Source organism: Callorhinus ursinus, unplaced genomic scaffold (genome assembly GCF_003265705.2).
Source record: "Callorhinus ursinus isolate GAN/ISIS: 27379988/994484 unplaced genomic scaffold, GSC_fseal_2.0 scaffold7, whole genome shotgun sequence".
NCBI lineage: Eukaryota > Metazoa > Chordata > Mammalia > Carnivora > Otariidae > Callorhinus > Callorhinus ursinus.
In genome coordinates this window covers 63165556-63192223 of record NW_027397069.1, presented here as the reverse complement: position 1 = coordinate 63192223, position 26668 = coordinate 63165556, and positions in this window count along the sequence as shown.

Sequence of the window (26668 nt, the reverse complement as noted above, 5' to 3'; positions counted from 1 at the left end):
AAGGCCAAGGGGAAGTGCTGACACATCTAAGAAATGGCACCTTGGTGACTTTCCGATGACTGACCAAGGTCTCCCGAAGTCTCACTTCTAAAAGCATGTTATCAGTCAGTAAACAAAAAACAACATAAGAGAGATGACAAGCAGCTGGCTAGTACCATCTAGTGGTAACAGAGAAACAATAACCTTTTTTTTTTTTTTTTTTTTTAAATGACCTTTCAAAAATGGGGAGAGACTGAAACCTCCCCTTACTTTCTGGGCACAGTGATGGTTTATTATAAGGTGCTGAGCTTGCACCTTTTCTCCAGGGGGAGTTGAGGAACAATACCCAGGGTGCTTGTCAGAGAGAACAGAGTGAGGAGATTAAGTTGCCCTTCAAGATAAACTCATTTCAGTGCTTTGGAATGGAGGCACAGGGATTTACATGAATAGCTCATTTTTTGTTTGGCTAGCTCTTCGAGCCGAGCCGGGGATCTCTGTGGAGGGGCTGGGGGTTTCCTGAAAACCAGCTGCTTTGCTTACCAGCCTTGTCATCCCAGAACCAAATATCGGATTAATGCTGGCCATGGCAATTGGGTTTAGGGCCTTTGTAGTGCTGCTTCTAGGTCTCACAGGCAGAATTTCAGAGCAGTGAATGCTCACAGCACACTTCTTCGTGGGTTTTCAGCGGCTGCAGCTACATGCCACTCAGCAAAAAAAAAATCAGTTACTACAGTTTATTCAATACCTACTGTGTGCCAGGTACCACAGGAAGCATGTTAGCTGAATTGGCGAATTTAATGATTGAAACTAGGTTGAGGCAGGTATTCTTGATCTCATTTATGTATAAAGAATAAAGCTCAAAAAAAAAACACATGACTTGTCCAAGGTGGCAGAGGTCACAGAGAGAGGTGGCACTTGCATGCAGCCAGTCTCGTAGCCCCGGGCCGCTGCCGAGGATATCCTCACAACTTAACACATGGTCCCTATCTTTAGGAAGTTTATATTTTTAGGAAGGCAAGACATGCACAGAAATGGAAATATACCATGAGGACCTCTGCAAAATGGGTATGTTTCTGGAGATTACCGACTGATGGACAAGGCTAGACCCGCTGAGACATTGATTCCCTTTACCCCATGAAAATGTCCTTATCTGTTAGCCAAGGGGCTCAGAAAGCCTCTTGTCATCCCCTTTCTATTCAGTGGCCCCCATTTAAATGCAGCCTGATTTGCTGATAACCAATGAGTTGGCACCAGTGTGGAATAAGGAAATGCAGCATTTAGGAAGATTAATCTGGTGTCATGGGCAAGATGGACTTAGGTAAAGAATCTGGGGTCAGGGAGATCAGTAAGGAGGGAGTTGTGATCATTAGAGACTCAGGAGCTGGGTCTGGACTGAAGCGATAGCTGTGGGGATGGAGAGGAAGACATCATAAAAGAACCTTAGAGACTAATGGGGACTTCGTTGTTTATGAGAGATGAAGAAGAACAATGATCGGTGACAGGAGGAAAAGGCTGTGTGTATGTGTGTGTGTCGGAGGGGAAGTCTATGTCAAGAATGTTGCACATAGTCCCAAAGTTAGTTATAGGAATGGGAAAGCAACTTATCCTCTCTAACCAACCCCTGTGCGTTGATCAAATCAAGCTCCGGGAACAAGAGCTATTTAAATAAAATAAAAACAAAAAGTGACCTCTTTCTTCCAAGTCCATTATTAACTCATTTTCTCATAATGATGTTTTTAGCTAATTGGCTTTAAAAAGTATGTTAAATATTTTTTTTCTCCTGAATGTATAAATACCCTATGCGTATACACTTAAGAATTTATTTTTCTCCATTTTCTTTGCGTCATTTTGATATCCTGACCTTAAAATGCCCTTTTAGCACTTTTTAAAAGCATTAGATGCCTCTAATATATCCATACTAAATATAGTTCTAAAGATGTGGGGAGAAAGTCTCATGTTTATATATAAGGCAAAGGGTCTGTATCTTTGCTTTCATTTAAATGTGGTAAACAGAGAAAAATTTGGCTCCCACAGTCTGTTTGCCCTACTGCTTCCCTCTGATTCCAAGATGGGATGGGCTTAATTCAAGATATTCCTCCCATGGGCAGAAGGGGTTGATGGTCGACTGATGAAAGGGCAGAGCTAGAGCTGAAGAGGATGGAGATAAGCTGACGGTAAGGGTTCTACTGTGAGTTGGGTTGAATCTTTGTATAGTGCATACACACACACACAGACATTTACATACAAACGCATGATACACACACATGCAAACATACACATACAGAAACCCACAAAGGTACACATATACCCACAAACATGCATGTATAAACACACACAGCAGTGCTCACACAGGGGTATTAAAGCAACAGAAGGAAACATTTAATTCTCACTGGCTGCATGTGGTCAGAAAAACAAGTAGGTAATTATTATTAGCTCAACTTTTAGAATCTTGCTGTGGCACACAAAATTTCATTATAGAAAGGACTGGGACTATTTTATGACTAGTTCTTTCTGATCACTACAAAGCAATTAATTTACTCAGACCTATATACTCTAAGTCAAAATGTATTAAGTGTAACTTATTTTCTCTTTTCCAACGTGAGATGATGCAAGGATGTCCTTTAGAAAACCCTCCACACAAAGAATAAAATGAATTCATTATTGTGCACATTGAGTTTGAGGTGGTAGTGGGACGTCCTAGGGTTTGACGTGGTTTTCAAGGAGCCGATTGGAGTGGAGTGTGGATGGAAATCAGGGCTGGAAATATAAACATGGAAGTGATCAGCATAGAAGAACGTTTTTATTAGGCATTGGAAGAACTACTCAGAGGTATTTTAGAAAAACATCACCTCAGGGAATGTCAGATAATATCATTAAGTAAATATCACTCAAAGAATGTCAGCTTTTAATGAAGACCCCTGAATGTACTTTTATTAGATTTTTAAGTGAGAGGCTCAAGGGGCTCTCAGTTTGTTGATCTCAGCTTGGTTTTTAGTCACACATGAAAATAGATTTTCCCTCATTCGTGAGCCATTCCCTTTGAGAAGGTCTATGTTGACGTGATCCCAAACTACCAAATCACAGTTCATTTGGGGCTTTGCAGTAGGTTCAGCAAGTGCTATCTATCAGTTGCTACGGAATTGAAATCAAATATGGGCAAGAAAGGAGAGGGGAAAACTGAGGCAGGAGGAAGAGAAATTTATTATTACTCTATGGCTGATTTCTTCATGCTATCAAGGTATAACCTACTTTGGAATTGTTAATAGTTAATTAATGACTCCCTTTTAAACTCTTGGGTTCTAGAGGCAGGTTTTTGCACTGACATAGTTACCATTTGAGTACATGGTGAGTTTTTCTTTTCCCTTGAACAATTATCACTCAGGGAAGAGGGAGTTTCACATTACAAGGTACTCCCTCAATTACTTTGTTTTGAATAATAAAGACATATTTGAGAAAGGCTCATATGCTTGGAAACACCTTAAGGAATGCTAATTTTGAAAGTTTTTTGAGAATTGATTAAAAAAAAAAAAACGGCAAAATTTTGACCCAACCTTAGCCTTTGTTTGTATGACCAAGTAATTTGAAGTTTTGACTGTAAGGAAGACTTAAAGTTTTAAAGGTCATTTTGAGAGCAATACAATGGATATTTTCAAATAAATACCTACAAGACAAATGAAAAAATATATATTCCTGAAAAAATATATGATGGGTACTTGTGGCTTGGGATGAGATTTTCACTGATGGTGTCTACACAAATTAAAAATAACTGTCTCGGGGCACCTGGGTGGCTCAGTCGGTTAAGCATCTGCCTCCAGCTCAGGTCATCAGATCTCCAGGTCCTGGGATCGAGCCCCAAATCCCCAAGTCTGGCTCCCAGCTCAGCAGGGAGTCTGCTTCTCCCTCTCCCTCTGCCTCTCCCCCTGCTTGTGCTCACTCTCTCTCTGTCTCTGTCTTTGTATCTCTCTCTCTCTCTCAAATGAATAAAGAAAATCTTTTAAAAAATAACTGTTTTCAGTCAATTTAGATTGCAAAACAGATGATGGGCTCTGGAAAATTGAAAATTGTTAGAATCTGAAGAGAGTCAAATGAGGGTGAGAGCAATACAGACAGGTGCATGTGAGACATTTGAATAAAGTCGTTTCAAGTATTGCAAGACTGGACAAATGCAATATTGCTAAATATAAATGTATGCTTTTGAATATGTATGTAAAGCTAAATGAATAAATCAGATATTAGTAGATAATGACCAATTTATATTGATAATGTTTATATTTCAACTAGCCAAAATCCTTTTTTGGGGTGGGGGGGTGGAGAGGAAATATGGAGAAAAGCTTGCTTTTTTGGTATTTTTCCAGGCCAAAAAATGGGATGGCCCCATATCTCTGAGTAATCTTTCCAACTGACCAGTTACCTTGTGTGCACTTGGAAGCCTGGCATTGCAGAAGGATGTACTGCAGTGAGAGACTTGCCTTGCACATGGGCTCTAGTTGCTCTCACCCCTGATTCATTGTGATTCTGGTTTTAGAAATTTGTCTGTAAGCCTAGGTCTTTCTAGATGGTATGAACATACAGTGTTTCTCATCCTGGCAAATGAACACATAAGCCAGTGTCTAGGGATAATGGGGTATCTCCGGTTTTATCTTAAAAACTTATGTAACTTACACTGTACTTATGTAAATTACACTGCATAAATAGATTTATTTCTTTAAAAAATTGTGTTATGTTTAACCCTATTTGTTCCTCTATATCACGGTGTGGTGTCATGTACCCCAGTGGTGACCACCCCAAGTTGAGAAAATATGACACAGGCCTGGACTGTGGAGTCAGGAAGATATTGTGACCTTGCTGCCTACAACAGTTTGACCTTGAGTTATCATCTAAACATTCCGAGCTTTGGTTTTCTTATTCACCCAATGGAGACTTTAATGCACAACGTGTAGAGCTGTCATGAGGATTAAATGGAATGCCAGATCTAAGAAGCCTAATGAATGTTGGCTCCTTCCACCACACTAAGCTACCCTCAGAGACCAAGCTGTTTGGAGAGACTTATCCAGGGATTTAGGCTTGCACATTCTCAGACTTGGAACAGCTTAGATTTTAAGTCCACACTGGTCCTTCAGAGATTTCGCACCAAGATTATCTATCACACACCTGGGCTGGGCCCAGTGTGATTTCTTGGATTGGGTCTCTGGACCTTGGGGGGAAGGCAACATGAGAGGATGACTTACTTTCTGGAAAGAATGAGACAGTGACTGCCAGTAGCAGGCTTATGCTCGTCCTCCAGGAGTCTTCCCTCCCTCTTCCCGTTCTGTCTCCAAGTCTCCTCAGTCCTTTTTTTGATCCCTTCTTCCACTGAAACTCTTCTTGAAGACAGCACAGGCTTGTTAACTGTCCAACTCAGTTGCTTCTTCTTAATCTTCAACCTCTCTCATCTTTCTGTCAGTCTTGATGCTGCAGATTTTTCGGCTTTGAAATGTTTCCCCCTTGATTTCTGCAGAACTTCTCTGGTAGCTTGTCTCCTGCCTCTCTCCCAGCCTTTCAATGGCTTCCTCCACTCAGCTTTTAAATACCTTTGTTTTGTCCTCAACCTTTTATGTTCTTACTCTCTACACCCCCTTTTGTGTATTTGTGAGGGGTTGTCAATATCTATAAGTTTGACTATGATTCTTTGGTTTCTTTTCTCCAATCCATGCTCTATACAGTATAGTGATTTTAATTAATTAATTAATTTTTTAAAGATTTTATATATTTATTTGAGAGAGAGAATGAGAGAGAGAGAGAGAGAGAGAGAGCACGCACGAGAGGGAAGAGGGTCAGAGGGAGAAGCAGACTCCCCTCTGAGCAGGGAGCCTGATGCGGGACCTGATCCTGCGACTCCAAGGATCATGACCTGAGCCGAAGGCAGTTGCTTAACCGACTGAGCCACCCAGGTGCCCAGTGATTTAAATTTAAAAAGTTAAAGTTTACTGGTGCTGATGGAGTAACAAATGTATCAGAGAATGATTGGGGTTATGGCTTGAGAAGTAGGCAGGGATGAAATCACGAGGATCCTTCTACCCTTATTAATAGATCAGTCTCAACAGGAGAGTTAGGCTGGGTTGACAAACAATTCTGCAACCTCACTGGCTTAATATAGCAAGAACTTGTTCACACCAAGCATCTTCCACAGGTAAGCTGTGAGCTCTGCTTCACATCATCCTCACTCTGGGACCCAGGCTGCTGAAGTGACCTTTATCTGGAGCACTGTTGTCAAAGCAGACAGACAGAAAGAGAACAGAATTGCACATTGGCTCTTAAAACTTCTGGCTAGAAATCACTTGTAGCACTTCTGACAAAATTTCATTGACTAAAGCAGGTCAAATGCCACATTCAATTTCAAGAGGGCAAAACATGCTCCCCTACCATGTGCCTGAAGGAGAGCTGGAAACATCTGGTGGGCAGCCCTGATGACTACCTAATTCTATCACACGACACACAGTGAGTTTAATTTCCTTCTGACATGCAAAGTATTTACCCCTCCCTAAATGATGATAGCCCAAAAGTTCAACCAACTAACTGCATCCCACTCCAAGTGTAGCGTCTCTGAGTGAGGCCTTTGGTCACTTTAGTCCCGGCGTATCTCCTCTTATTGCACAGTCCTATAAACTAATTAGGTAAGTTGTGTCTCTCCCACATACCCAATATATGACAGTATAACACTGTCAGGATAGCCACAATAGCATTAAGCTGGAGGGAGAATAAAGATACACAGTGGCTCAGTCGTTGGGCGTCTGCCTTCGGCTAAGGTCATGATCCCGGGATCCTGGGATCGAGCCCCGCATCAGGCTCCCGGCTTGGCGGGAAGCCTGCGTCTCCCTCTCCCACCCCTGCTGCTTGTGTTCCTTCTCTCACTGTGTCTCTCTCTGTCAAATAAATAAATAAAATCTTAAAAAAAAAAAAAAAAAGATACACAGGCATCCCTGGTACACTGCAACACTGAAATCCCCCTGGGTAAATGTTGCAACAACTCTCAACCTAGAGAACAGAAAATGTTGCATATGATTAGGGCCCATATGCTATTCCCTGACGAAGGGCTCATCAGTCTATTGTTTTCTGTAGCCCTTGGCTCTTTCTTCTGTGAGACTTTCTTTTCCATTATCCTTCTTGAGTAGTGCTAGAAATGCCTTCCTTAGGGCTGCAGAATTTTCTCAGCCCACTCCCTGCCCTTTGATGTTTGAGGGCCTAAGGAGAAATTTTAGTTCCAAAAAGTCAGTCTTCTTTAGTCCAGCCTATATGATTCTTTTGCTGTATGATTCTCTCAAAATCTAGATTCTTTTCTGTTCAGTTCCAGGCAGTTCTACATACCAATGGTCACACACACAGTCCTCAAGACTTGGATCTCAGTTTTCAAGTCAGCTATATTTCTTTACTTTTTTACCCTCATGAGCTACTAGCCTAGCCTCTCCTTGGGTGAATTATAGCTACCTGAGATTGCCAGGCACAGGGGGAAAATACTCTAGTTTCTTTTCCCTGAGACATCTTAACCAATTGGAAAGCCTTACTGGACACTACACCTTAATTTTATGTTTTCCCTGAATTACTTAAGTTTATCCAGAGATCTTCAAAATAGATCTGATGACATATTCTTAATTTGGTCCCAGTACAAGGTTCAGTTTTAATGAGCCATCTTTGCTAAAAGTCCTCATTTTTTTTCTGTTTGAGGTGAAGAAGCAATATCAACACTCTCTTAATTTCTAGACCTCTCCATTTTATTTTTAAACATTATGCTTGTGCTGGGGAGGAATTTCCTATGTCTTCAGATCCTTCTATCTGTACTAAGAATTGAATTGACAAGAGACAGATTAACAGATGAAAAACAAATTTAGTTTCATATGATGGGGAATACACATACACACATGAAATTCCAAAGACAGACAAAATGAGGTACATATATCATTCTGAACTAAGGAGAAGGAGTAAGAGTTTGGGACCTCAGTGGGAAGAAATGCAATTTGTAGGAAGATGAAAAAGAGTAAATATTTGGTAAAAATGTTTGCTGGGCCACATAATGGGACATAGAGAGGAATTTTAACAAACAGACTTTGCTAAATTCTTCTTTGTTTACCATCCCTAGTTTATATCATAATGCAGTTATCTATGGTGATCACTCTCTTCCTGGAGCAGGTCCTCTATCTAAATTCTTTTTAGGCAGTTGAGGCAAAGGTAAAGAGCTTTTCCTGAATCTGCTAGATTTTGGTTGCATTTAACTCAAAATAATGTTCATGCCAAAGTGGCCCATTCTGGAGCAATCTGCCCTTAGCCCCTTGCAAATTGGTCATTACTTTTTTCAGCTCATTTCTTTCTCAGAGTACCATGCCAAGCATAGTCAATTGCAGCCAACACACACTACTGACTCTGTGGCTCAATCTCTTCCCATATTACTACAACTTCATTATGTTCATGATCTGCCTAAAAAGTTAGTTTGGCTAAGTTTTCTAACTGCTTTTAACATGGGTTACCATCTTTGTAGCCCCTAGGATCAGTTTACTCACCACTACCATCCAACCTCTCCACTAATGTCACATTTTTTAGTTTTCTTTGTTATGGAATCACCCACTTCTGGTAACAATATATGTATCTGTCGGGGCACCTGGGTGGCTCAGTCGTTAAGCATCTGCCTTCGGCTCAGGTCATGGTCCCAGGGTCCTGGGATCGAGCCCGGCATCGGGCTCCCTGCTCAGCGGGGAGTCTACTTCTCCCTCTCCCACTCTCCCTGCTTGTGTTTCTGCTCTTGCTAACTCTCTCTCTCTCTCCGTAAAAAAAAAAACAAAAAAAAAAAAAAAAAAACAATATATATATCTGTTCAAAATAGGCAGGGTTACGCTGAGGTAAAAACCAAACGCTCTATGGCTTAACACGACAAAAGACTATTGCATCCCCCAAAGTCTGAAACAGACCTGGACAGCTGTTCTCCAGGCAATGACACTGCAAACAGACAGCCGTTCTCCAGGCAATGACTCTGTGATCCAAATGGCTTCAATCTTCTTATTTAGGCTTTTGCAGTCAATGAGACAAGAGAAGAGTGGGGAAGAGAGCTGAGTATTAGAAATAAATACTTCTATACAGGAGTAACATGATATTTTTACTCAACATGTTATTTAATTGGCTAAATCAAGTCAGATAGTTATGCTTAATTTTAAAGAGACAAAGAGGTGTAATCTTCCCAGTCTTCCCACGTGCCCAGAAGCAGAGAACTGTATATTGGTGAGCGGCGGTAATGCCTACCACAGTCTGTTTTGTATTACACCTGTGTGTGTGTGTGTGTGTGTGTGTGATGTGTGTGCATGCGTGTAAGTCTATTGCTCCACAGCATGAATGAATGCTTTAATGGCAGAAATTATCCATAGCTGTATCCTCAGCTTTAAAACTTGTGACTGGCATATGTAAAGATTCAATAGATATATTTCATACTGAAGTGCTAACACTTCCCCAAATGTATCATATTATTATTTTTAAACTCTTTTCCCTTTTCTTGGAATCTCCAAACTTTCCCTAACTCTCAGCAGATTAACTACTACTCTTTTTGAATTTAGCTCAAGCATCATCTCCTTTTGACAAAATAATAATTATAATAACTCATATTCACTGAGCACTTATTATGTGCTAAGCAGTTACAATGAATTATTTAAGGTAGTCTATACAATAACTCCACAACATAGGTCTTATTACAACCATTTTACAAATGGGAAAAGTAATGCCCTCATTTAAGCAACTAGCCCAAGGTCATAAAGTTTGTATGCAATTAGGCTGGGATTCAAATTCAGGTCAGTCAAGATCCAAAGCCTGTGGTCTTCACCACAATGCGAGCTCCTCACGATGTGATTTAGGTATCTGTATATGACCCTTGTTCACATTCATCATAGTGCACTGTGTTTGGCTATTTTCTGCCCATTTCTCCCGCCACCTGTAATTTCCTCCAATGCAGACACTATATACTCAATGCTAGCACGGAGCATGGTATTTGTAGGCATTCAGCAAATTTTTGTTGAATGAATGGGTTAAAGATTGAATAAGTTACCGAGTTAAATTATGATTCTGTGACACATTTTTACATTAGTGCCTATATTAGTTTTCTGTTGCTGTAAAAAGAATTATCACAAACTCATTGGCTTAAAATAGCATATATTTTTTATCTCCCTGTTTCTGTGGGTCAGGAGTCTGGGCACAGCTTAGCCTGGTCTTTTGCTCAGAGTCTCACAAGGCTGCAATCAGGAAGTCAGCCAAACTGCATTCCTTTCTTGAACTTGGTGTCCTCTTCTGAGCTCATGTGGTTGTTGGCAGAATTCAATTCCTTGTGGTTGTGGAACTGAGCACCTAATTTCTTGCTGTCTGTCAACAGAGGGCCACTCTCAGATTCTGGAGTCCTCCATACTTCTTGCCACTTGGCCCTTTTATAAGACCTCTTGCAACATGGCAGCTGATTTCTTCAGAGGCAACAAGAGCAGTTCTGGCTCTGGTCTACTGAGAAAGAGTCTTACATAAAGGTAAAAAGTTATGGAGTGACCATGGTAAAACCCCTGCCATTTTATATTGGCTAGAAGCAAGTTACAGATTTTCCCAAATTCAAGGGGAGGGGATTTTACAAGAATATGATTCATTGCGGAGTATCCTTAGAATTCTATCATAGTTCCTTTTTCTTCTTTAAGTCTGTTAATTTTCCTATGTAGATAGACATGACAGAAAAATCTTCCCATTCTCTGTTACTCAATACTTTTTGTATTTTTACATTATTTGTTCTCTTGGATATTTCATGCATCTGTTACATTCTTTAGTTACAAATACACAATCTTTGACTAGTATTAAGTCTGAAAGAGTTTATATACTTTCTAAAATTGCCCAGGCACAAAACTAGGAGTAAAATGTATACTGTAAGAGACTGATGTATTTCCTACTAGTGTAGGGACAAAGCAAATGTAAAAAGGCATAGTGCTTTTTCAGATGGTGGATTTCCCTTTTGGTTCTTTGATTTCTAAAACTCCAAAGTGTCTATGCAAAGAGCTTCAGATTTAAAGAGATGAAAGGTAACAGGCAGAGCTTAGCAGAGTTAGCTTGCAAAGCAATTTCTGTTGTGCTTTTTCCTTTTTCCTGGAAATGAGTTACAGAATCTAGCTTAAAATTTTATAAATCTGTATTGAGACAAGAAAATTAAGGGGTAGTCCGTTCTTTATTAATCATGCTATCTCTTCTTCTGGCTGCATCAATCTGCACCAGGGTTTTCTCTCATTTTTAATGTATTGCACGCTGGATTCCCTCAACATATCTTCCTTTTTACAACTTTCGTGTTTTTTTTTTTAAATACTTGTACTACTATTTACTTATAAGAGTTATTGGTTTCAAATGTGAAAGAGATAGGAGTGTTTACAGCCAATGACTAGGAGATATTCAAATTCAGTGTGGAGAGAAACGGGATCACAGACCTCTGTGCTGGAAACAACCAAGAAGAAAGCTGGGAGAACAAATTGTATTCAGCTTTGGAAATTAAGAAATCTTATGAGCCCAGTGAGTGAGCAGAATACCAAAGCCTCTGAATGGGAGGAAACAACCACAATTTCAATAGATCTGTTCAAAGTAGCATGTAGGTACAAAGGTACTATGAGATTGTTTTTTAGTACTTGTCTGCATATCTGTAACATTTCATAATGAAAATGAAAGCATTTTTAAAAAATGTGTGTAAGGTGGGGCGCCTGGGTGGCTCAGTCAGTTAAGCATCTGCCTTTGGCTCAGGTCATGATCCCAGGATCCTGGGATCGAGTCCCACTTCGGACTCCCTGCTCAGTGGGGAGCCTGCTTCTCCCTCTGCCTGCCCCTCCCCTTGCTTTGCTCCCTCTCTCTCCATCTCTCTCTCACAAATACATAAATAAAATCTTTAAAATAAAATAAAAATAAATAAAATGCGTATAAGGAAAAGGGGAAAGAATATTGATGATAATGTTTCCTCAACAGCAACCTTCAATTAATTGTGTGATGGGGCATCTTCTTGATAGTCTCTTCCTTTTATCAATCAATCAATCAGTCAATTAATCAATTAATTTAGAGAGCATGTGCACATGCATGAGGGAGGGAGGGGCAGAGGGAGAGAGAGAGGGAGAATCTCAAGCTGATCAGAGAGCCTGATGTGGGGCTCAATCCCAGGACCCTGAGATCATGACCTGAGCCAAAATCAAGAGTTGGATTCTTAACTGCCTGAGCCACACAGGTGCCCGTTCTTGATAATCTCTTCTTGATAATAATTGAGCTGGTGCTCAATGCTGTCATTTACCTCCCTCTTAGCAAGGCCATGCCACCTCCTCTCACAACTACAGCATTCCTTGGAAGTCACACTGGAGAACAATCTCAGTATAACTACATCTGAGAAAATTAATTAGGACATGTTTAAAGTCTAATGGAAACTAGGCCAACCCTAAAGCAAACCATTACCCCAGAGAAAGGAGGAAGTAATGAGTGTAGTTAAAAAGTAGACTAAAACCAAACATCAGGATCAAAACCTCTAGTTCCTTGGAGTACAACCCCTACCCTCAGCCTATGCGTAAGGCAGAAAAGTAATCTCAATTTAGCCAACATGTAGCCGCATGCTCTTCCCTTGTCCAATAGACCCTCCAGTCATCTACCAGCAATGGGATGATTTATCTTATGGGAAATATTCATTCAAATGTGTAAGATGTTATAATTGGAGAAAATAACAGTCTAGTTTCTTCATGGACTTAGTATGTGTTTGTTTTTAAAATGTACTGCTTTGTGCTTTTTGTGTCCTATCTAAGAAAATCTTAGCTTAGCCAAAGCTTGTGAAGATTTTCTCTTATTTCCTTATAGAGGTTTCATGGCTTTAACTCTATTAGCAGGTATTCTGAATTGATTTCTATGCATGGTGTGCTATAAGATATATACCTATATCTCATATCTATATATAGATATATATCTTGGGGATATATATATATCCAGTTGTTCCACCATCATTTGTTGAAAAGTCTACTGTTTTCCCCCATGGAATTACTTTGGCATCATTATTAAAAATCTATGACCAAAGAAGGTGTAGGTCTACTTCTGGGCTCAATTTTGTTTCATTGGTATATATGTTCATTCTTATTCTTATCAGTTTATCTTATCAGAATACTGTCCAAATGATGCTATTAAGACAAATGGAAAGGCAAGTCACAGACTGGGAGAAAATATTCACAATGCACACACATATGACAAAGGACACATATCTTGAATATATAAAGAACTCTCACAACTCAGTTATAAGAAGTAAACAACCCAACAGAAAGAGACAAAAGATTTTAACAGAAATGACACAAGAGGAGATACATAAATGCCTAATAAGCACAGGAAAAGATGCTCAGTATCACTAGTCATTAAGGAAATGTAAATAAAAACCAGAATGAGATGCTACTACACATCCACTGGTATGACTAAAGTTGAAAATCTTGATAATAGCAAGTTTGGTGAGGATATAGGTTGAGTTTTGAATATTAATCATCATTAATTTTTTCTTGCACACACACACACAGTGTTCTGGATCAGAAGACAGGTTTGTTTAGTTCTTCATATAATAATTATATAATTATGTAATAATTATATATATAAATATATAATAATAATAATAATAATAACTGCACCAGGCCTCCTTGTCTCATTGATTACTGCTGTTGCAATACAATGAAAGCCAGATGGAAAAATTCCCTATACAAGTGGTCCCACACTTCACAGGCAAAGGATGGATAAACATAGATTTTTCTCTGCCTATTTACAGGATAAAGTCAGCTATCCCTTCCTTTGATCCCAGAAGGAGTGAGAGAAAAGCCTTTTCTCCTTAGAGATGGGTGGAAAGAATCCTGGGTTCTCATTCTAACTTTTTGAACTGCAAATTATTCTGTTCAATGACCAGATAAGCCCCTTTGTCTCAAGCTTTTATTATCTAGAGAGGTCTTCAAAATCTTAGGCCTTATTTTCCCTTAAATGTAAACACACAAACCAGAGTTAGACCATTCTCTCTGGAGTTCTCTCATTACTGAATAGTTTTAAGTTAACTTCCCAAAGCTGGTTTTTAGCTCAGGATCTCATCTTTTTAGTCCCAATTTTGCAGAAGCACAGAGACATTGTCTCTAGAGCCCACAATGTGAAACAATTGGAACTCATACTACTGGTGGGAATGTAAAATGATACAACTACTTTGGAAAAGATTTTGGCAGAGTTTTTTGTTTTTGTTTTTAATAAAGTTAAATATACAGTTACCATATGGCCCAGCAATCCCACTCCTGAGTATTTTCCTAGGAGGAATGAAAATATATCCACACAAGGACTTATACACAAATATTATAACACTTTTATTTATTATAGCCCCAAACTAGAAATGACTCAGATGCCCAGCAGCAGGTGAGGGGATCAACAAATTTGGTATATCCATACAATGGAATACTACTCAGCAATAAAAAGGAACAAAGTACTCATGCACTCAACAAGTACAGATCTCAAAAACATTTTGCTGAGTTAAAGAAGTCAGACACAAAAAAGTACATATTGTCTGATTCCATTGATATTAAATCCTAGAAAAGGCAAAACTAGCCTATAGGGACAGAAAGCACATCAGTGGTACTCTAGGGCCAGGTGTGGGAGTGGAGTTTGCAAAGGGACTTGAGGAAACCATCGAACTGATGAAAATCTACACTTTAATTGTGCTGGTGGTTACATTTGTCAGTGAATATTTACATTTGTGAAAACTCTTAACATTCTACACCTAAATTTAAATGCTCACTGAAGTATGGGAACCACTGGTCGAAAATATGAAGACAAGCACAACTCAGGACGTTCACCACTCCTTCCCCGCCCCAAAAGGGAAAGGAACACTCTTATAACCTGGAACTCAAGCAACCAATAACCAAGTCACTGTTCTCAAAGAATCTGAAAGTTAAAAAAAAAAAATCTGTAGTTAAAATCTATGCATTCGTAAATTTTAACCTCAGTAAAGTTGATAAATTAATGATTTGTTCTTTTGTTATATAACTTGGTATAATTTTTTAAGAAGTAAACACTGGGCAACATAGTTACCAAGCTCAATGTTACAAAGTTGTATTTAGTGGGCTAACAATACCGTAATGTATTATCTAAAAATTAGGCAATGGATGGACAAGATATAAATTATATATAAAATAACAAAGAATCATTGGATCACAAATGGCTGTTTTGAGCCTTAGACTTAAGTGCAATAAGACAAAGCAAAACAAAAAATTGCTCATATTGGGAAGGTAATGAACTCTAGTGCTGTTGTGAATTTCAAAACAACATGTAGGTATTATGGGTAAGAAGGAAAAACTTAATATTTTAAGTTTAGTATTAAATCCAGAAATTTAGTGTCTTCCTGTTTGGTTATAATTTAGGCCAAAGTTTTGAAGCCCTTAACTTTGGAATATAATAATATAGTTAGTAAATGATAGAAATTTTAGCACATATAAGGACTAGCCAATATAAGTTTGTATGACATGATGACACAAGGAGAGAACATGCGATATTTGGTAGCAACTCAAACAAAGCAAATGAACTCTATATTTTGAGGCCACCACAGTTGCTTGATCTCTGATACCCACTTTCTGCTGGGAAATGTATAATGAAGAAAACAGGCCAGGCAAATACATATTGTTACTTCATTTTCATATAAAGCCATTCAGGGGTTTCAAATAAATGTTTTCCAATATTTTCCTCTTAAAAGCTATCTTTGAAAGTTTCATCATCCCAGGACATCCATAAAGCTTTCTTTCAATTAACTGATTTATTATAATAAAATTAAAGCACTAAATACAAAAAGAGAAAGAGCTCCTATAGAATACATTATGACATTGTAGCCTATTAAATACTTTATGAGATTGAACATGGTAGCTATGTTGCCCAGCGTTTAAATGAAATATTTATAATAAATTATACTAACAAGTCTGTATGTTTTATATAAAGTTGGTGATTAAACTCAGGATTATGATCATGCCAAACTGAATTTGAATGCCTGGTCCTTACCAGGGTTTTAACCTTTTTACAGTATTTTTTTTTCTATGAGAAAATTAGATGCTATTTTTTTTCAATGTTATTTGATTTCAACAAATGGTATTGGGACAAGAAGATATCCACATACAGATGAATGAAATCGGTTGGACTTTTACTTCATGTCATACATAAAAATTAATTCAAAATGAATCAATTTCCTAAACATAAAAGCTAAAGCTATAGAACCTTCAGAAGAAAACAGAACTACATCTTTAGGGCCTCGGATTTGTCAATGGATTCCTATATATGACACCAAAAGCACAAGCAACAACAACAAAAAAATTATAGATAAATTGAACTTAAAATTAAAAACTTTTATACTTTGAAGTACAATATCAAGAAAGTGAAAAGACAAGACAGAGAATAGGATATATTTGAAAATCATATTTGATTTGATAAAATATACAAAGAACTCTTACAACTGAAAAAAAAAAAAAAAAAGACAACCCAGTTAACAAATGCACAAAGGATCTGAATGACATTTCCCCAAAGAAGATAAACAAATGGCCAATAGGTCCACATAAAGAGGCTCAACATCATTTGTCATTAGGAAAATGCACACCAAAACCACAATAATTAAGAGGTACAAACTTCCAGTTATAAAATTAGTAAGACACAGAGATGAAAAGTACAGCATAGGGAATACAGTCAATAATATTGTAATAACTTTGTATGATGACCAAGGGTAACTATGTTTATCATGGTGAGCACTGCATAATGTATAGGATTGTCAAACCAACCAACTAACCAACCAACGAAACAACAAACAAAAAATTAAAAAAACAAAACTACAATGAAATACCATTTCACATCCATGAGGAAGTCTATAATCAAAAAGAGAAGTAATAAGAAGTGTTGATGAAGATCTGAAGAAATTAGGGCCCTCGTGCACTGCTGGTGAGAATGTAAAATTATACAGCCACTTTGGAAAACAGTCTAGCACTTTTTCAAGAAGTTAAACATAGAATTGCCATTTGACCCAGAAATTCCACTCCTAGGTATATACCTAAGACTAATGAAAACACGTCTATGCAAAAACTTGTTCACGAATGTTCTAAGCAACATTATTCGTAATAGCCAAATGGTGGAAACAACCCAGTATCTATGAATTGATGAATGGATAAATGAAAGTAGCATATTCATGTGATGGAATATTACTCAACCATTAAAAGAAGAGCAGTATTGACACATGCTACAACATGGATAAAACTTGAAAACATTATGTGAAGTGAAAGAAGCCAGTCACAAAAGACCACATATTATATTATTCCATTTATATGAAATGTCCAGATTAGGCAAATCTATAAAGAAACCTATAAAGACTGAAAGTGGATTAGTGGTTGTTTAGGGCTTATAGGGAGGGTATAGAAGGCATGAGGGTGACAGAGCATATGGGGTTTCTTTTTGGTTGATGGAAAAGTTCTAAAATTAATTGTGGTAATGACTGCACAACTCTGACTATATTAAAAATTGCTGATTTAAAAAATTATTGAATTGTACATATTTAAATGGATAAATTGTATAGTTCATGAATTATATCTCAGTAATGCTGTTACAAAAATAATTTTTATTTTCATTATTTTGATTTGTAATACTTTTCTGGCACAGTAACTCAATATAAGTACAAGGCTGGTCTATGTGGCTGTGGAATTTTTTTTTTTTAATGCTGTAACTTTGAGACATTCTCATGTATTTTTCAAAGTTATTAAGAATCTGTGACTTTTAGGTTATGGTGCACGTGGGTTCTAGTTGAATACATCCTTTATTGAGTTGTGGGGAAGTAAGTATCTCATGGTCACTGGTGCCCAAAGTTTTAGCTTTCATGAAAAATAAAAAAAGAAATTTCTTAGCATATTGTTATATGATGGAATTGCCCATGGAGAGGATATAGAATGTAGAAAACCATGGAGAGTGAGATTCTGGAATAGAGTAACTCATGAGAGTACCCATGAACATGAGCAAACAAAAATATCTTTGTCCTGCCTTTCTGGGTGGTTCTTATAAGGCCCCCACACCCATGATGTGATCATGGGTGACTTCATGACTTAAGTTACAAATGGATCTACAGTGGACCTTAAAAGACCAACATTCTCTACTAGGGTAGCTCACACAAGACCCACAACATTCAAGGATTTTTCACAGCAAGCTAAAAGGAAAAATTGTCTGCTTTTGTAGCACAAAATCCAACACTCCCTTGATTGCTAGGAAAACAAAATACAAATACTGTATCAAGAATGCCAATGTGGTGCCAATACAGCAATAGACTCTAGGCTTGGCTCAGGGGAAAAAGAGTAATAATATCAAAAAAAAAAAAAAAAAAAACACTTAAAAGATTGCAAGAAGCCTGCAAGCCTGGTCTCTTGCATAATTTCACCAGTGCAACTTCTGCTCATCACTAGGAAAATACCAGTCATGGCACACAGCCAGTCTCCCGACATGGCACATCTGGAGATGATTCAGAGTGAGTGGCAGCAGCACGACTGAGCAGCTCCTGGGCAGTGAGGCAAGTACCACCACCTCAATCAAGGAAGACAGAATAAACAGTTTAAGGAAGCCCTGAGGCTCAGTTTTAAACAATGTAGCACAGCTGTGGACTGCTGAGAAATAGCAGTGGCTAACAGATAAAGCATCTGTGAGGATGAAGGAGATACCTCTGAACAAAGGCTTCAGGCTGAATGGAGTCTAAGTAGCTTACTCTCAAACACCTGTGGGCTCAGCAAACCATGTTTGCAACTATGAATCAAAGCTCTGCTTTCATGTGGACAGAGTGTGAGGAGAAATGCTCTTGCCTGTGTATTGGTCTTTTAAACTGCATATACACACATCATTAGTATCGCCTTTGAATCTGAAAGACAGCATTACATTCTGGGACCCATCAGGCATTGTTTTTGATGTCTTCAATATTTCCTATTGCCTATAGGGTGTCACATTAATGTGACAAAAAAAATTAATTTTTTTTTTTTTTTTGGTGGCAAAAAAGCTTTATTTACACTCCGGTACACACTGCCCCCTGCGCCTGGCTGGAGACCTGGCTGGGGACCGCTGTGTCAGCTGAAGAAGTAAGTGGAGTGCTTCACCTGCTCCAGGTCGAAGGCCCCTGTCTTCGGCACGGACTTCAGCGTGTCCTGCAGCTTGCCAATCCACACGTTCTTGGAGTGCTTGGGGGACCTGGTGCCGGAACAGAATCGCTTCACCAGGAACCTGGACAGGTTGTGCAGGATGGGCTGGCTATGCAGGCGGACAAACTGCTCCCGGCACACCTGGTTCATGACCTCCACCTCAGCCGCGTGGGTCCAGAAGCAGTCGTGTACAGAGACAAAGGTCAGGCCTTTCCTGTAGCAGTGCAGAGCTGTGAGCATCATATGCGAAGAATCCAGCGAGTGGATGAAGGTGGGGGGGAAGCCATTCTTCTGCTTCAGTGTGTTAGGCTTCTGGCTGGTGTCCCCACTCTGGCTGAAGGTGAGGCTCTGGATCCCACCGCTGATCAACACCTTGGAGTCCTGGTGGTAGGGCTGGATGATGGGGATGCCCAGGGGTGTGACCCATTCCACGGCGGAGCCCGTGTGGGCGATGAGCCGGGCGCTCTCCGTCAGCCAGTGCTGGATGGCCCGAGTGCCGGAGAACATCTCCTGGAGGCTGTTGAACACCTGGCGCACCAGGTAGTGAGAGGCCTCCCCCACGAACTCCTGGGGGAAGTTGCTGAGCTCCCGCAGGCGCTTCAGATGTCTGAAGAAATAAAAAGAAAATAATTTTGAAAAGGCTCAATGTAACATTTATCTACCAGAAATTTGTATTAGATAGTGTTTTGTAAAGAGAGATTTTCTAATAATAAAAAAAGAAATTGGGAAATTGGACACTTTTCTTTGTAATGAGACCTCTTTGAAAATTGCTGTAAGAGTGATGAATACAATCATTTGGTAATTATAGACCAGAAAGAAATAATAGATTTTTTAAGACTCAGCATTTTGAAAACAGAGTAAACTACATTGATATGCAAATTAGTTTCAAACATTCGTTTGTTCTCATTTCTACAAAGATTTTAGTTATATGGACTCTTACTGAAAAATCATGTGGGTTAACCTAAAAGTAGAGGTCATCACAAAGATTGAGAGAGGTTATCTGTATAGGTTATCATGTCCTCTACAGAGATAATTATGCAGTCACTAGTCAGCCTTAATTTCCCACCTGGTAGCTTGCTTCCTTTTTGTGGCAAGCATTTATCCCAGACGAATTGAATAAATTAGAAGACAAATCCTTAAAAAAGATTTCAACTTGCACAATGACTTAAGGGGAGCCTGTCCTTCTTCCCCTCATTGTCTTGGTTGCTTGACCTCAATCACCAAACAGGAGTGGATTTAATGAAGAGAAGGTTTATATTCATTACTCCACTGCTACTGTTCTTTGTCAAAGGACAGGTCTTTCTCTTAGAGAGGAGTATTGAGGCAATTATCCTGAGAATTTGGGCCCCAAATTCACTTCTGTGATTGTCAAATTTTCCCAGGAGAAGTTGTCTTTCCATATGCTAGCTTTAGTTATCATTCTACGATGAATTTTGCAAAGGCAAAGTGGATAAGACAATCGAAGCACTTAATTATTCTTCAGGGGGAAAAAGCAGTCTTTCCTCTTTGATAATTATCTTAGTTTTCAAGTTAATTTTGACGAGGGGGACTTGGACTCCAGCAGAAATTTAAAAATAAAGCTGGAAGGAGTTTTTTACTAGAAATGTAAAAATGCTCACTACTAAGTTAGGCTATTGCAAAAGATAATTATTTGCCTGATAGCTCATACACTAATTTGAAAGAGACAGTGCTTTCTTTCTATCCAATTTATACATGTACATAATTTAAAGAGAAATAGTATTACAGAATTTAACATGAAAAACATGGGCTCCTGGTCTTGCCCCTCATGGTGACTAATTTCCATTTCTCAGAGCCTACAACTTTCAACTTTTTAGATTCTCCTGGTATTTGTTACATATAAAAAATTACTGGATTATTCTATTTCTTGATGTTTAGCTCTGGATATTATTCATTCACTTTCCTCTGTGGTTAGATTTAGCTGTTATATGTACTCCCTTCCCCCTCCCCCAAGTATTCATTATTCTCTTATCCTCCCCATATGGCTATCTCACAAATTCCGTTAAGTTATTTTATTAGTCAGACCTTGGTCACATGGTATCCATGATTATATTTCCCTTCTTGTAGAACTTTCTGATTTTCCTGTGGATGATAGTTACCTCCTTTTTTCCCTTTCTTTCTTTCTTTCTTTCTTCCTTTTTTTTTTTTTTTTTTCCCAAATGCCTTAGGAGTATTTCACTTTTGCCAGAAGTGTAAGTCTTCCCTTAGTGGGTTCAGTGCAACAGGTAAAATAATTCTCCATTGTGTGTGTATGTATGTGTGTGTATTATTTTTTTTCTTAGAAACATAATGCTGGAGTCCTCTGTTCTGCATCAGTTTGTAATGGCTGTTTCTTAGGCTTACTACACACTATTATCACTGGCACTCCCTTCTTTCTTCTGTGTTAGACTGACTGTATCCTGAAAGCCACTTTTCTCTTTTTTTAGATTCCTCCCTTATTTTCATGGAGTTCTTACTCTAGTAACTCCGTAAGGTAAGATGCTCCAAAAGTAAAATTTTTGAAATATGAAAGGTCTCAAAATATTTTCATATTACCTACAACCTTGATTGATAGTTTTCCCAGACACATAATTCTATGTTGGAAATAATTTTTTTCCCCAGAATTATGAAGGCCTTGCTCCATTGTCTTCTAATTTCCTTTGCTGCTTTTGGGGAGTACAATGTCATTTTTATTCAGGACTCCTTATTTTTTTATTTTTATTTTTTTAAAGATTTAATTTATTTATTTGACAGAGAGAGACACAGCAAGAGAGGGAACACAAGCAGGGGGAGTGGGAGAGGGAGAAGCAGGCTTCCCGCCGATCAGAGAGCCCGACGCAGGGCTGGATCCCAGGACCCTGGGATCATGACCTGAGCCAAAGGCAGATGCTTAACGACTGAGTCACCCAGGCGCCCCTATTCATGACTCTTTAAATGTGACCAATGTTTATTTTCCTCTGGGAGCGTTTAGCATTTTATTCTTGTCTTTAATATTGTGAAATTTCATATAGACATGACTTTTCAGGAAGACAAATCTTTTTTATTTTATTATTCTTAGCATTTTCAGTTTGGATATTTGTTATTCAATCCTGAGGAATTTTCTTGAAATATTTGTTTAATCCTTTTCTTCCCTCTGTTTTCACTCTTTGTCCCTTCTGGAGTTGTTATTAGTCTAATACTGGAAGTCCTGATCCACTAACATTGTTTCCCCCTGTATTTTGTATCTCTTTGTGAGTTTTTTTCTTTCTGGGGTATTTATTAAAATGCAGCTTTCAACTCTTCCATTGAATTTTTGCATTATATTTTTGTTTTTCAAGAACTCTTTACTATTATCTGAATAATTCTTCTAAAAAAATTCTTTCCAGGATGCAATTTCTTCTCAGGGTGCCTGGGTGGCTGTGTATTAAGCAGCTAACTCTTGATTTCGGCTCAGGTCATAATCTGAAGATCCTTGGATCTAGCCCATCACGGGGCTCCATGCTCAGTGGGGAGTCTGCTTGGGATTCTCTCTCACCTGTCCCTCGGCCTCTCCCTCTAACTCATGCGCACACGCGCTCTCTCTCTCTCTCTCAAATAAATAAATCAAATCTTAAAAAAACCAAAAAGAATGTAAATTCTTCTCTTAAATTTCTGAGAATATTATGGCTTAAAATTTTTTTTCTGTTCTATTTGTTGTCTTGAATTTCTTTTTCTTTTTAATTGGCTTTGTTCTTTGTAGGAGTCATATAAAAAATGTTACTTGGAAGTTTGTGTTTATGGGAACACCTTGTGAACAACTGAGCTTGAATATAGAATGATTGGTTGTGGCCCAGCTATTTTATTGCAGGACCTTCAATTTTTGTATCTCTGTAGGTCCTTTCCCCTGGACAGATCAGTTTTCTCAGTTTATTGCCTAAGGGACATAAAAAGCCAGCCTCTAGCTTTCTGGAAGCTGATGAATGAAGGTTGCTGAAAGTCTCAGATCTCAGTATGTTGACATTCACATAACTTCCCTGTCTTTAGTACAGTCCCCCATCTTTGCCCTCAGCTGTATCTCTTATGAGCAATACCAGATCCTTTTAGGTTTAATTCTCCAGAGAGTAAACCTCTAGGCTTCAGTTGTACTTGGAAAGACATAATTGCAACAGAAAAGGTCAATTTTCCCTTTTAAAATGTAGCTAGTCCTTCAACTCATCCTCCTGTTGCAGCCCCGTGCAACTGCCCTTTTAAGAACTTATTTCTGCCATATCCAGAGCATTCCAAAGGGCTATAAGGTGAACATCAATTTGCTTCTTGTTAGTTTCCCCTACTTCAGACGTAGATTGTACTTTTCTCAGATATTAGAAGTCAGTCACCACTCATAATCTATCTTTCAGTTTCTAGATTTTATTTTATCTCATTTGTGTAGTCTCTGTTCCTGCTCTCTTCATCTTTGCAGGTTTTCTGCTTCTTTGTTTCTTCACATTTATTTATTTATTTATTTAAGATTTATTTATTTATTTGAGAGAGAGAGAGAGAGTGTGTGTGTGTGTGTGTGTGTGCACAAGCAGGGGGAGGAGCAGAGGAAGAAAGGATGGGAAGCAGACTCCCCACTGAGTGTGCAGCCTGATGTGGAACTCAATCTCACGACCCTGAGATTTTGAACTGAGCTGAAACCAAGAGTTGGATGCTTGACCCACTGAGCCACCCAGGCACCCCTTAACTTTAATTCTAAATGCAATTTCAAAGGTGGTGAAGATAGACTTTGTGTTCAATTTGCCTGCTTCCCTAGAAGTCTTGACATACGGGAACAGCAGTGTACTCTGGGAAAAAAACCCAAGCATTTTGGGAATTCGCTTGATTGAGAAGTGGAGAAAGTCTCATGTCTTCAAGAAAGATAATTTTGCATTAAGTTGGAGATTAAAGCAATACCACTGAAAATATTTCTTTGTAACTGGTCATTTTCACATAAAGTCACAACCATGATGAATTATAAAGGTCTAGAAACCATGGTCAAGGTGTAAAATCTTCAAGGATAGAGAAGAGTTTGTTTAGTATCTACACAGTATTTGTCTCCATATGTATATATCATCTCCTCAAATCCCACAGTTGCTTTTATGAGTTTTAGTAAAATTCCCATCACGTTTGATACAAAGTATAATAGATTTGGGCTGGTATATAATGCAGTTAGCTATCATGTTACCAGTTTTGGATTAATCTCAGAACAAGTCTAAAAGCAACTCACATTTTCCTATATTTTAGAAAATGCTTCAAAAGTTACCCTCCTGTGAGAAACATTGAAGACAATAAAATGGAAGTCATCCTGACTAAAATTCTCTAAAAATATAATCAACAACAAATCAACAAACTACATCCTTGTGTTGATGCTGGTCGATATTGCTTCCTTTGTTCTGATTACATTACTAGGCCTTGACCTGAGATACAGGGTTTTCACAGGTAGAATCTGTGTAAACAGGGTAGGGTGAGCAGATACATGGCACCTGGGCCACCATGCTGGTTCCCTGTGTTTCGAATAGAGCTCCTCCATTTATTCCTATGCTCTTTGTTCCTGAACCCACATAAAACTTCAGGATCTTCCTCTTGGCTGGCTATCTATTGGATTTGACTTGTAAGATGATCTCCATTTGCCAATCTTTACTGAGAGAGAGCTGGAAATTTGAAGAAGGGGCCAAGTTTAACAAAATCTATCTTTAGAAGTAAAAGAAGTGAGCAGAATGCTATCAGGATTTTAGGATATTGAGAGTTATAGACTGAGGTTTGTCCCTATAAGAAATTTGAAGTCTGTTTGATTTTTCCAAAGATATAGCCAATAGAGTACTCACCATGAAGAGGGCTTCCATGTGACCTCCTCGGATAGTTGGAAGATGAGAACCTACTGAGTCACAACCCACAGGCAGGCTGGTAGATACATGTTTCCTGAATTACAGTGTTTGGGAGAGTTTTACACAGGGTGACAGAATTTGCAATTAAGAAGAAAGGGTCACAACTTAAATTTTAAAAACTTTCAAAATAAAATTCTTGCCATATGGAAGACCATACTAGCGTGGCCAGACTACCAGAGGATATTTGCAGGTAGGGTCAAAACCAAATTTTATAAAACACAGTGTTAGTTCTGCTCAAATACTAATGAAGGCCTTGAAGTTCTGCAACACATAGTAAGTAACCAGAGTTCGTAGATTCAGAGAAGGGGTCATGATTACAGACTGTGGAGTCAGGTGACTTGAGGTTGAGGAAGCTCCTACCAGCTGTGCGACCTGGTGCCAGTCAGAGACAATAACACTTACTTCACCAAACCAATGTGAGGATAAGTAGAATAACTGGTTAAACTCTTAACATGGAGCATGGCACATAGTAGGTGTTCCATAGGTAGTTGTAATTATTTTTCTGGAAAAAAGTTAACAAGGAAAATGGTTAAAGAAAAAAATTGAAGCTACTTGGACTTTAGCAAAGTGACAAAATACAGAGTTAATCTTTAGAATATGTTTTTCAAGTGAGACTCATATAGATAATAAAGAGACTAACCAAAATACTAATTTTGGACTTCGAATGAAAAAAATATATTAACTGGGCTGTTCTCACCCAAGCAGGACTATGCCATCTGCAAAATAGAATCCACATGTTGCCCAGCTACTCCTGTCTGGAAGAAGAGGACCAAGTCTTCTAAAAGTTAGGTTTGGATTACTTAGGTGTGGATTAAAAAACTAGGGCAGTAAGAAACATCCTGGCTTGATGACATTTAAAATGTGCATTTGCTCTTTCAAAAGGCCATTTCTGTCTGTTGTTTCTCAAAGTGGTGGAATCAATTTTAAAGTTATGTCCAGAGCATTCCTGATGTGACCACTCTGATTCACAAGTATAGCTTTTCTCCTGTGTTGAAGGAAACAAACAAAATATTTCCTTTGTGAATATATATCTCTGAAATGAGAGCATCAGACTTTTGGGAAATGAGTCCATGCATAGGAAATACTGTGATTGTTGCCATATGAGTGCTTGCGTAGGGTTGTAAGAGCTGTAGAGGTGGTAAGTTCAGACTCACAGAGATGCCAGGGCTGCAGCTGTGGCAGAACCGAGAAGAAGGCTGTTTTTCTGGTTGTCACTCTGTCCTGTCAACAGTGTATCCCTAACCATCAGCTCCTGGCCTTGACTCGTTTTTAGATTTTTCCATGCTTCCTGTTTGGGGAAGAAACCATTCCAAAACAGGCTCACTCTGGCCCTTGAGAAAGAAGGGAGCAGGATATGGAGTAAAATAGGGAAGGAGGCAGAGGTTGAGAAAAGCAGAGGCTGAGAGGCAAATTCTGGCACAAGATGTTGATAGCTACTTAGCAATGAGCTCTTTTGCTAAGCTATCCTTCAGCTGAAATTCCAGGCAAGTTACCATCAAATTTTACCGGTTGCATTTGCCCACTTTACAGCCTTATTTTGATACATATTGAGCTAGTGTACCATTCAGGATTCAATCAGAAAAACAGAACCAATGTATTAAGGGATTTGTTACTGGGATTTGACTTCTGCAATTGTGGGAGCTA